Here is a 10,846-nt window from a genome sequence, read left to right on the forward strand (position 1 = left end):
TGAAGGGCTGAATTTCTACTTTGAAACGCTAAGGACTGAATTGAAAGAATAAGTTCTCCTTTGAAACGCTAAGTTCTGCATTGAAACGCTAATTTCTGCAATGAAACTCTAAGCTCTGCAATGAAATGCTAAGTTCTGCATTGAAACGGTAAGTTCTGCATTGAAACGCTAAGTTATGCATTGAAACGCTGAGTTCTACATTGAAACGCTAAGGAATGAATTGAAAGTATAAGTTCTAATTTAAAAACTAAGTTCTGCATTGAAACGCTACATTCTGCAATGAAATGATATGTTCTGCTGTGACACGATAAAGATCTGCGATGAAAGGCTAAGCTCTGCATTGAAACTCTAAGTTGTGCATTGAAACGCTAGGTTCTACATTGAAACGCTAAGGTCAGAATTGAAAGAATAAGTTCTAATTTGAAATACTAAGTTCTGCATTGAAACGCTACATTCTGCTTTGAAGTGATAAAGATCTGCTTGGAAACGGTAAAGATCTGCAGAGTTCTGCATTGAAACGCTTACTTCTGCATTGAAAGGTTAAGTTCTGCATTGAAACGCTACGTTCTGCTTTGAAACGATAAAGATCCTCACTGAAAGGTATGCATTGAAATGCCAAGTTCTGCATTGAAACGGAAAGTTCTGCATTGAGACGCTAAGCTCTGCATTGAAACCCTAAGCTCTCCATTGAAACACTAAGTTCTACATTGAAACGGAACATTCTGCATTGAAACACTAAGGTCTGCACTGAAACGGAACATTCTGCATTGAAATATTAAGCTCTCCATTGAAAATTCAAGTTCTACATTGGAATGCTAAGTTCTGCTTTGAAACAGTAAGTTCTCCATTGAAACACTAAGTTCTGCATTGAAACGCTACGTTCTGCTTTGAAATGGTAAAGATCCGCATTGGAAGGCTAAGGTATGCATTGAAATGCCAAGTTCTGCATTGAAACGGAAAGTTCTGTATTGAAAGGCAAAATTCTGCAGTGAAACAGTAAGTTCTGCATTGAAATGCAAAGTTCTGCTTTGAAACGGTAGATTCTGTATTGAAACGCTAAGTTCTGCGTTGAAATGCTAAGTTCTGCATTAAAATGCTAAGTTCTGCAATGAAACGCTAAGTTCTGCATTGAAACAATAAATTCTGCATTGAAACGCTACGTTCTGCACTGAAACGCTAAGCTTTGCAATGAAATACTAAGTTCTGCATTGAAACGGTGAGTTCTGCATTGAAAAGCTAAGTTCTGCTTTGAAACGCTAAGTTCTGCTTTGAAACGGTGAAGATCTGCATTGAAATGCTAAGGTCTGCATGGAAACTCAATGTTGTGCATTGAAGGGCTGAATTTCTACTTTGAAACGCTAAGGACTGAATTGAAAGAATAAGTTCTCCTTTGAAACGCTAAGTTCTGCATTGAAACGCTAATTTCTGCAATGAAACTCTAAGCTCTGCAATGAAATGCTAAGTTCTGCATTGAAACGGTAAGTTCTGCATTGAAACGCTAAGTTATGCATTGAAACGCTGAGTTCTACATTGAAACGCTAAGGAATGAATTGAAAGTATAAGTTCTAATTTAAAAACTAAGTTCTGCATTGAAACGCTACATTCTGCAATGAAATGATATGTTCTGCTGTGACACGATAAAGATCTGCGATGAAAGGCTAAGCTCTGCATTGAAACTCTAAGTTGTGCATTGAAACGCTAGGTTCTACATTGAAACGCTAAGGTCAGAATTGAAAGAATAAGTTCTAATTTGAAATACTAAGTTCTGCATTGAAACGCTACATTCTGCTTTGAAGTGATAAAGATCTGCTTGGAAACGGTAAAGATCTGCAGAGTTCTGCATTGAAACGCTTACTTCTGCATTGAAAGGTTAAGTTCTGCATTGAAACGCTACGTTCTGCTTTGAAACGATAAAGATCCTCACTGAAAGGTATGCATTGAAATGCCAAGTTCTGCATTGAAACGGAAAGTTCTGCATTGAGACGCTAAGCTCTGCATTGAAACCCTAAGCTCTCCATTGAAACACTAAGTTCTGCATTGAAACGGAACATTCTGCATTGAAACACTAAGGTCTGCACTGAAACGGAACATTCTGCATTGAAATATTAAGTTCTCCATTGAAAATTCAAGTTCTACATTGGAATGCTAAGTTCTGCTTTGAAACAGTAAGTTCTCCATTGAAACACTAAGTTCTGCATTGAAACACTACGTTCTGCTTTGAAATGGTAAAGATCCGCATTGGAAGGCTAAGGTATGCATTGAAATGCCAAGTTCTGCATTGAAACGGAAAGTTCTGTATTGAAAGGCAAAATTCTGCAGTGAAACAGTAAGTTCTGCATTGAAATGCAAAGTTCTGCTTTGAAACGGTAGATTCTGTATTGAAACGCTAAGTTCTGCGTTGAAATGCTAAGTTCTGCATTAAAATGCTAAGTTCTGCAATGAAACGCTAAGTTCTGCATTGAAACAATAAATTCTGCATTGAAACGCTACGTTCTGCATTGAAACGCTAAGCTTTGCAATGAAATACTAAGTTCTGCATTGAAACGGTGAGTTCTGCATTGAAAAGCTAAGTTCTGCTTTGAAACGCTAAGTTCTGCTTTGAAACGGTGAAGATCTGCATTGAAATGCTAAGGTCTGCATGGAAACTCAATGTTGTGCATTGAAGGGCTGAATTTCTACTTTGAAACGCTAAGGACTGAATTGAAAGAATAAGTTCTCCTTTGAAACGCTAAGTTCTGCATTGAAACGCTAATTTCTGCATTGAAACTCTAAGCTCTGCAATGAAATGCTAAGTTTTGCATTGAAACGGTAAGTTCTGCATTGAAACGCTAAGTTATGCATTGAAACGCTGAGTTCTACATTGAAACGCTAAGGAATGAATTGAAAGTATAAGTTCTAATTTAAAAACTAAGTTCTGCATTGAAACGCTACATTCTGCAATGAAATGATATGTTCTGCTGTGACACGATAAAGATCTGCGATGAAAGGCTAAGCTCTGCATTGAAACTCTAAGTTGTGCATTGAAACGCTAGGTTCTACATTGAAACGCTAAGGTCAGAATTGAAAGAATAAGTTCTAATTTGAAATACTAAGTTCTGCATTGAAACGCTACATTCTGCTTTGAAGTGATAAAGATCTGCTTGGAAACGGTAAAGATCTGCAGAGTTCTGCATTGAAACGCTTACTTCTGCATTGAAAGGTTAAGTTCTGCATTGAAACGCTACGTTCTGCTTTGAAACGATAAAGATCCTCACTGAAAGGTATGCATTGAAATGCCAAGTTCTGCATTGAAACGGAAAGTTCTGCATTGAGACGCTAAGCTCTGCATTGAAACCCTAAGCTCTCCATTGAAACACTAAGTTCTGCATTGAAACGGAACATTCTGCATTGAAACACTAAGGTCTGCACTGAAACGGAACATTCTGCATTGAAATATTAAGCTCTCCATTGAAAATTCAAGTTCTACATTGGAATGCTAAGTTCTGCTTTGAAACAGTAAGTTCTCCATTGAAACACTAAGTTCTGCATTGAAACGCTACGTTCTGCTTTGAAATGGTAAAGATCCGCATTGGAAGGCTAAGGTATGCATTGAAATGCCAAGTTCTGCATTGAAACGGAAAGTTCTGTATTGAAACGCAAAATTCTGCAGTGAAACAGTAAGTTCTGCATTGAAATGCAAAGTTCTGCTTTGAAACGGTAGATTCTGTATTGAAACGCTAAGTTCTGCGTTGAAATGCTAAGTTCTGCATTAAAATGCTAAGTTCTGCAATGAAACGCTAAGTTCTGCATTGAAACAATAAATTCTGCATTGAAACGCTACGTTCTGCATTGAAACGCTAAGCTTTGCAATGAAATGCTAAGTTCTGCATTGAAACGGTGAGTTCTGCATTGAAACGCTACATTCTGCTTTGAAGTGATAAAGATCTGCTTGGAAACGGTAAAGATCTGCAGAGTTCTGCATTGAAACGCTTACTTCTGCATTGAAAGGTTAAGTTCTGCATTGAAACGCTACGTTCTGCTTTGAAACGATAAAGATCCTCACTGAAAGGTATGCATTGAAATGCCAAGTTCTGCATTGAAACGGAAAGTTCTGCATTGAGACGCTAAGCTCTGCATTGAAACCCTAAGCTCTCCATTGAAACACTAAGTTCTACATTGAAACGGAACATTCTGCATTGAAACACTAAGGTCTGCACTGAAACGGAACATTCTGCATTGAAATATTAAGCTCTCCATTGAAAATTCAAGTTCTACATTGGAATGCTAAGTTCTGCTTTGAAACAGTAAGTTCTCCATTGAAACACTAAGTTCTGCATTGAAACGCTACGTTCTGCTTTGAAATGGTAAAGATCCGCATTGGAAGGCTAAGGTATGCATTGAAATGCCAAGTTCTGCATTGAAACGGAAAGTTCTGTATTGAAAGGCAAAATTCTGCAGTGAAACAGTAAGTTCTGCATTGAAATGCAAAGTTCTGCTTTGAAACGGTAGATTCTGTATTGAAACGCTAAGTTCTGCGTTGAAATGCTAAGTTCTGCATTAAAATGCTAAGTTCTGCAATGAAACGCTAAGTTCTGCATTGAAACAATAAATTCTGCATTGAAACGCTACGTTCTGCACTGAAACGCTAAGCTTTGCAATGAAATACTAAGTTCTGCATTGAAACGGTGAGTTCTGCATTGAAAAGCTAAGTTCTGCTTTGAAACGCTAAGTTCTGCTTTGAAACGGTGAAGATCTGCATTGAAATGCTAAGGTCTGCATGGAAACTCAATGTTGTGCATTGAAGGGCTGAATTTCTACTTTGAAACGCTAAGGACTGAATTGAAAGAATAAGTTCTCCTTTGAAACGCTAAGTTCTGCATTGAAACGCTAATTTCTGCAATGAAACTCTAAGCTCTGCAATGAAATGCTAAGTTCTGCATTGAAACGTTAAGTTCTGCATTGAAACGCTAAGTTATGCATTGAAACGCTGAGTTCTACATTGAAACGCTAAGGAATGAATTGAAAGTATAAGTTCTAATTTAAAAACTAAGTTCTGCATTGAAACGCTACATTCTGCAATGAAATGATATGTTCTGCTGTGACACGATAAAGATCTGCGATGAAAGGCTAAGCTCTGCATTGAAACTCTAAGTTGTGCATTGAAACGCTAGGTTCTACATTGAAACGCTAAGGTCAGAATTGAAAGAATAAGTTCTAATTTGAAATACTAAGTTCTGCATTGAAACGCTACATTCTGCTTTGAAGTGATAAAGATCTGCTTGGAAACGGTAAAGATCTGCAGAGTTCTGCATTGAAACGCTTACTTCTGCATTGAAAGGTTAAGTTCTGCATTGAAACGCTACGTTCTGCTTTGAAACGATAAAGATCCTCACTGAAAGGTATGCATTGAAATGCCAAGTTCTGCATTGAAACGGAAAGTTCTGCATTGAGACGCTAAGCTCTGCATTGAAACCCTAAGCTCTCCATTGAAACACTAAGTTCTACATTGAAACGGAACATTCTGCATTGAAACACTAAGGTCTGCACTGAAACGGAACATTCTGCATTGAAATATTAAGCTCTCCATTGAAAATTCAAGTTCTACATTGGAATGCTAAGTTCTGCTTTGAAACAGTAAGTTCTCCATTGAAACACTAAGTTCTGCATTGAAACGCTACGTTCTGCTTTGAAATGGTAAAGATCCGCATTGGAAGGCTAAGGTATGCATTGAAATGCCAAGTTCTGCATTGAAACGGAAAGTTCTGTGTTGAAAGGCAAAATTCTGCAGTGAAACAGTAAGTTCTGCATTGAAATGCAAAGTTCTGCTTTGAAACGGTAGATTCTGTATTGAAACGCTAAGTTCTGCGTTGAAATGCTAAGTTCTGCATTAAAATGCTAAGTTCTGCAATGAAACGCTAAGTTCTGCATTGAAACAATAAATTCTGCATTGAAACGCTACGTTCTGCATTGAAACGCTAAGCTTTGCAATGAAATACTAAGTTCTGCATTGAAACGGTGAGTTCTGCATTGAAAAGCTAAGTTCTGCTTTGAAACGCTAAGTTCTGCTTTGAAACGGTGAAGATCTGCATTGAAATGCTAAGGTCTGCATGGAAACTCAATGTTGTGCATTGAAGGGCTGAATTTCTACTTTGAAACGCTAAGGACTGAATTGAAAGAATAAGTTCTCCTTTGAAACGCTAAGTTCTGCATTGAAACGCTAATTTCTGCATTGAAACTCTAAGCTCTGCTATGAAATGCTAAGTTTTGCATTGAAACGGTAAGTTCTGCATTGAAACGCTAAGTTACGCATTGAAACGCTGAGTTCTACATTGAAACGCTAAGGAATGAATTGAAAGTATAAGTTCTAATTTAAAAACTAAGTTCTGCATTGAAACGCTACATTCTGCAATGAAATGATATGTTCTGCTGTGACACGATAAAGATCTGCGATGAAAGGCTAAGCTCTGCATTGAAACTCTAAGTTGTGCATTGAAACGCTAGGTTCTACATTGAAACGCTAAGGTCAGAATTGAAAGAATAAGTTCTAATTTGAAATACTAAGTTCTGCATTGAAACGCTACATTCTGCTTTGAAGTGATAAAGATCTGCTTGGAAACGGTAAAGATCTGCAGAGTTCTGCATTGAAACGCTTACTTCTGCATTGAAAGGTTAAGTTCTGCATTGAAACGCTACGTTCTGCTTTGAAACGATAAAGATCCTCACTGAAAGGTATGCATTGAAATGCCAAGTTCTGCATTGAAACGGAAAGTTCTGCATTGAGACGCTAAGCTCTGCATTGAAACCCTAAGCTCTCCATTGAAACACTAAGTTCTACATTGAAACGGAACATTCTGCATTGAAACACTAAGGTCTGCACTGAAACGGAACATTCTGCATTGAAATATTAAGCTCTCCATTGAAAATTCAAGTTCTACATTGGAATGCTAAGTTCTGCTTTGAAACAGTAAGTTCTCCATTGAAACACTAAGTTCTGCATTGAAACGCTACGTTCTGCTTTGAAATGGTAAAGATCCGCATTGGAAGGCTAAGGTATGCATTGAAATGCCAAGTTCTGCATTGAAACGGAAAGTTCTGTATTGAAAGGCAAAATTCTGCAGTGAAACAGTAAGTTCTGCATTGAAATGCAAAGTTCTGCTTTGAAACGGTAGATTCTGTATTGAAACGCTAAGTTCTGCGTTGAAATGCTAAGTTCTGCATTAAAATGCTAAGTTCTGCAATGAAACGCTAAGTTCTGCATTGAAACAATAAATTCTGCATTGAAACGCTACGTTCTGCATTGAAACGCTAAGCTTTGCAATGAAATACTAAGTTCTGCATTGAAACGGTGAGTTCTGCATTGAAAAGCTAAGTTCTGCTTTGAAACGCTAAGTTCTGCTTTGAAACGGTGAAGATCTGCATTGAAATGCTAAGGTCTGCATGGAAACTCAATGTTGTGCATTGAAGGGCTGAATTTCTACTTTGAAACGCTAAGGACTGAATTGAAAGAATAAGTTCTCCTTTGAAACGCTAAGTTCTGCATTGAAACGCTAATTTCTGCATTGAAACTCTAAGCTCTGCAATGAAATGCTAAGTTTTGCATTGAAACGGTAAGTTCTGCATTGAAACGCTAAGTTATGCATTGAAACGCTGAGTTCTACATTGAAACGCTAAGGAATGAATTGAAAGTATAAGTTCTAATTTAAAAACTAAGTTCTGCATTGAAACGCTACATTCTGCAATGAAATGATATGTTCTGCTGTGACACGATAAAGATCTGCGATGAAAGGCTAAGCTCTGCATTGAAACTCTAAACTCTCTAAGCTCTGCATTGAAACTCTCAAAGTTGTGCATTGAAACGCTAGGTTCTACATTGAAACGCTAAGGTCAGAATTGAAAGAATAAGTTCTAATTTGAAATACTAAGTTCTGCATTGAAACGCTACATTCTGCTTTGAAGTGATAAAGATCTGCTTGGAAACGGTAAAGATCTGCAGAGTTCTGCATTGAAACGCTTACTTCTGCATTGAAAGGTTAAGTTCTGCATTGAAACGCTACGTTCTGCTTTGAAACGATAAAGATCCTCACTGAAAGGTATGCATTGAAATGCCAAGTTCTGCATTGAAACGGAAAGTTCTGCATTGAGACGCTAAGCTCTGCATTGAAACCCTAAGCTCTCCATTGAAACACTAAGTTCTGCATTGAAACGGAACATTCTGCATTGAAACACTAAGGTCTGCACTGAAACGGAACATTCTGCATTGAAATATTAAGCTCTCCATTGAAAATTCAAGTTCTACATTGGAATGCTAAGTTCTGCTTTGAAACAGTAAGTTCTCCATTGAAACACTAAGTTCTGCATTGAAACGCTACGTTCTGCTTTGAAATGGTAAAGATCCGCATTGGAAGGCTAAGGTATGCATTGAAATGCCAAGTTCTGCATTGAAACGGAAAGTTCTGTATTGAAACGCAAAATTCTGCAGTGAAACAGTAAGTTCTGCATTGAAATGCAAAGTTCTGCTTTGAAACGGTAGATTCTGTATTGAAACGCTAAGTTCTGCGTTGAAATGCTAAGTTCTGCATTAAAATGCTAAGTTCTGCAATGAAACGCTAAGTTCTGCATTGAAACAATAAATTCTGCATTGAAACGCTACGTTCTGCATTGAAACGCTAAGCTTTGCAATGAAATGCTAAGTTCTGCATTGAAACGGTGAGTTCTGCATTGAAACGCTACATTCTGCTTTGAAGTGATAAAGATCTGCTTGGAAACGGTAAAGATCTGCAGAGTTCTGCATTGAAACGCTTACTTCTGCATTGAAAGGTTAAGTTCTGCATTGAAACGCTACGTTCTGCTTTGAAACGATAAAGATCCTCACTGAAAGGTATGCATTGAAATGCCAAGTTCTGCATTGAAACGGAAAGTTCTGCATTGAGACGCTAAGCTCTGCATTGAAACCCTAAGCTCTCCATTGAAACACTAAGTTCTACATTGAAACGGAACATTCTGCATTGAAACACTAAGGTCTGCACTGAAACGGAACATTCTGCATTGAAATATTAAGCTCTCCATTGAAAATTCAAGTTCTACATTGGAATGCTAAGTTCTGCTTTGAAACAGTAAGTTCTCCATTGAAACACTAAGTTCTGCATTGAAACGCTACGTTCTGCTTTGAAATGGTAAAGATCCGCATTGGAAGGCTAAGGTATGCATTGAAATGCCAAGTTCTGCATTGAAACGGAAAGTTCTGTATTGAAAGGCAAAATTCTGCAGTGAAACAGTAAGTTCTGCATTGAAATGCAAAGTTCTGCTTTGAAACGGTAGATTCTGTATTGAAACGCTAAGTTCTGCGTTGAAATGCTAAGTTCTGCATTAAAATGCTAAGTTCTGCAATGAAACGCTAAGTTCTGCATTGAAACAATAAATTCTGCATTGAAACGCTACGTTCTGCACTGAAACGCTAAGCTTTGCAATGAAATACTAAGTTCTGCATTGAAACGGTGAGTTCTGCATTGAAAAGCTAAGTTCTGCTTTGAAACGCTAAGTTCTGCTTTGAAACGGTGAAGATCTGCATTGAAATGCTAAGGTCTGCATGGAAACTCAATGTTGTGCATTGAAGGGCTGAATTTCTACTTTGAAACGCTAAGGACTGAATTGAAAGAATAAGTTCTCCTTTGAAACGCTAAGTTCTGCATTGAAACGCTAATTTCTGCAATGAAACTCTAAGCTCTGCAATGAAATGCTAAGTTCTGCATTGAAACGTTAAGTTCTGCATTGAAACGCTAAGTTATGCATTGAAACGCTGAGTTCTACATTGAAACGCTAAGGAATGAATTGAAAGTATAAGTTCTAATTTAAAAACTAAGTTCTGCATTGAAACGCTACATTCTGCAATGAAATGATATGTTCTGCTGTGACACGATAAAGATCTGCGATGAAAGGCTAAGCTCTGCATTGACACTCTAAGTTGTGCATTGAAACGCTAGGTTCTACATTGAAACGCTAAGGTCAGAATTGAAAGAATAAGTTCTAATTTGAAATACTAAGTTCTGCATTGAAACGCTACATTCTGCTTTGAAGTGATAAAGATCTGCTTGGAAACGGTAAAGATCTGCAGAGTTCTGCATTGAAACGCTTACTTCTGCATTGAAAGGTTAAGTTCTGCATTGAAACGCTACGTTCTGCTTTGAAACGATAAAGATCCTCACTGAAAGGTATGCATTGAAATGCCAAGTTCTGCATTGAAACGGAAAGTTCTGCATTGAGACGCTAAGCTCTGCATTGAAACCCTAAGCTCTCCATTGAAACACTAAGTTCTACATTGAAACGGAACATTCTGCATTGAAACACTAAGGTCTGCACTGAAACGGAACATTCTGCATTGAAATATTAAGCTCTCCATTGAAAATTCAAGTTCTACATTGGAATGCTAAGTTCTGCTTTGAAACAGTAAGTTCTCCATTGAAACACTAAGTTCTGCATTGAAACGCTACGTTCTGCTTTGAAATGGTAAAGATCCGCATTGGAAGGCTAAGGTATGCATTGAAATGCCAAGTTCTGCATTGAAACGGAAAGTTCTGTGTTGAAAGGCAAAATTCTGCAGTGAAACAGTAAGTTCTGCATTGAAATGCAAAGTTCTGCTTTGAAACGGTAGATTCTGTATTGAAACGCTAAGTTCTGCGTTGAAATGCTAAGTTCTGCATTAAAATGCTAAGTTCTGCAATGAAACGCTAAGTTCTGCATTGAAACAATAAATTCTGCATTGAAACGCTACGTTCTGCATTGAAACGCTAAGCTTTGCAATGAAATACTAAGTTCTGCATTGAAACGGTGAGTTCTGCATTGAAAAGCTAAGTTCTGCTTTGAAACGCTA

This window comes from Lathamus discolor, chromosome 8 (genome assembly GCF_037157495.1).
Source record: "Lathamus discolor isolate bLatDis1 chromosome 8, bLatDis1.hap1, whole genome shotgun sequence".
In the NCBI taxonomy this organism is placed as follows: domain Eukaryota; kingdom Metazoa; phylum Chordata; class Aves; order Psittaciformes; family Psittacidae; genus Lathamus; species Lathamus discolor.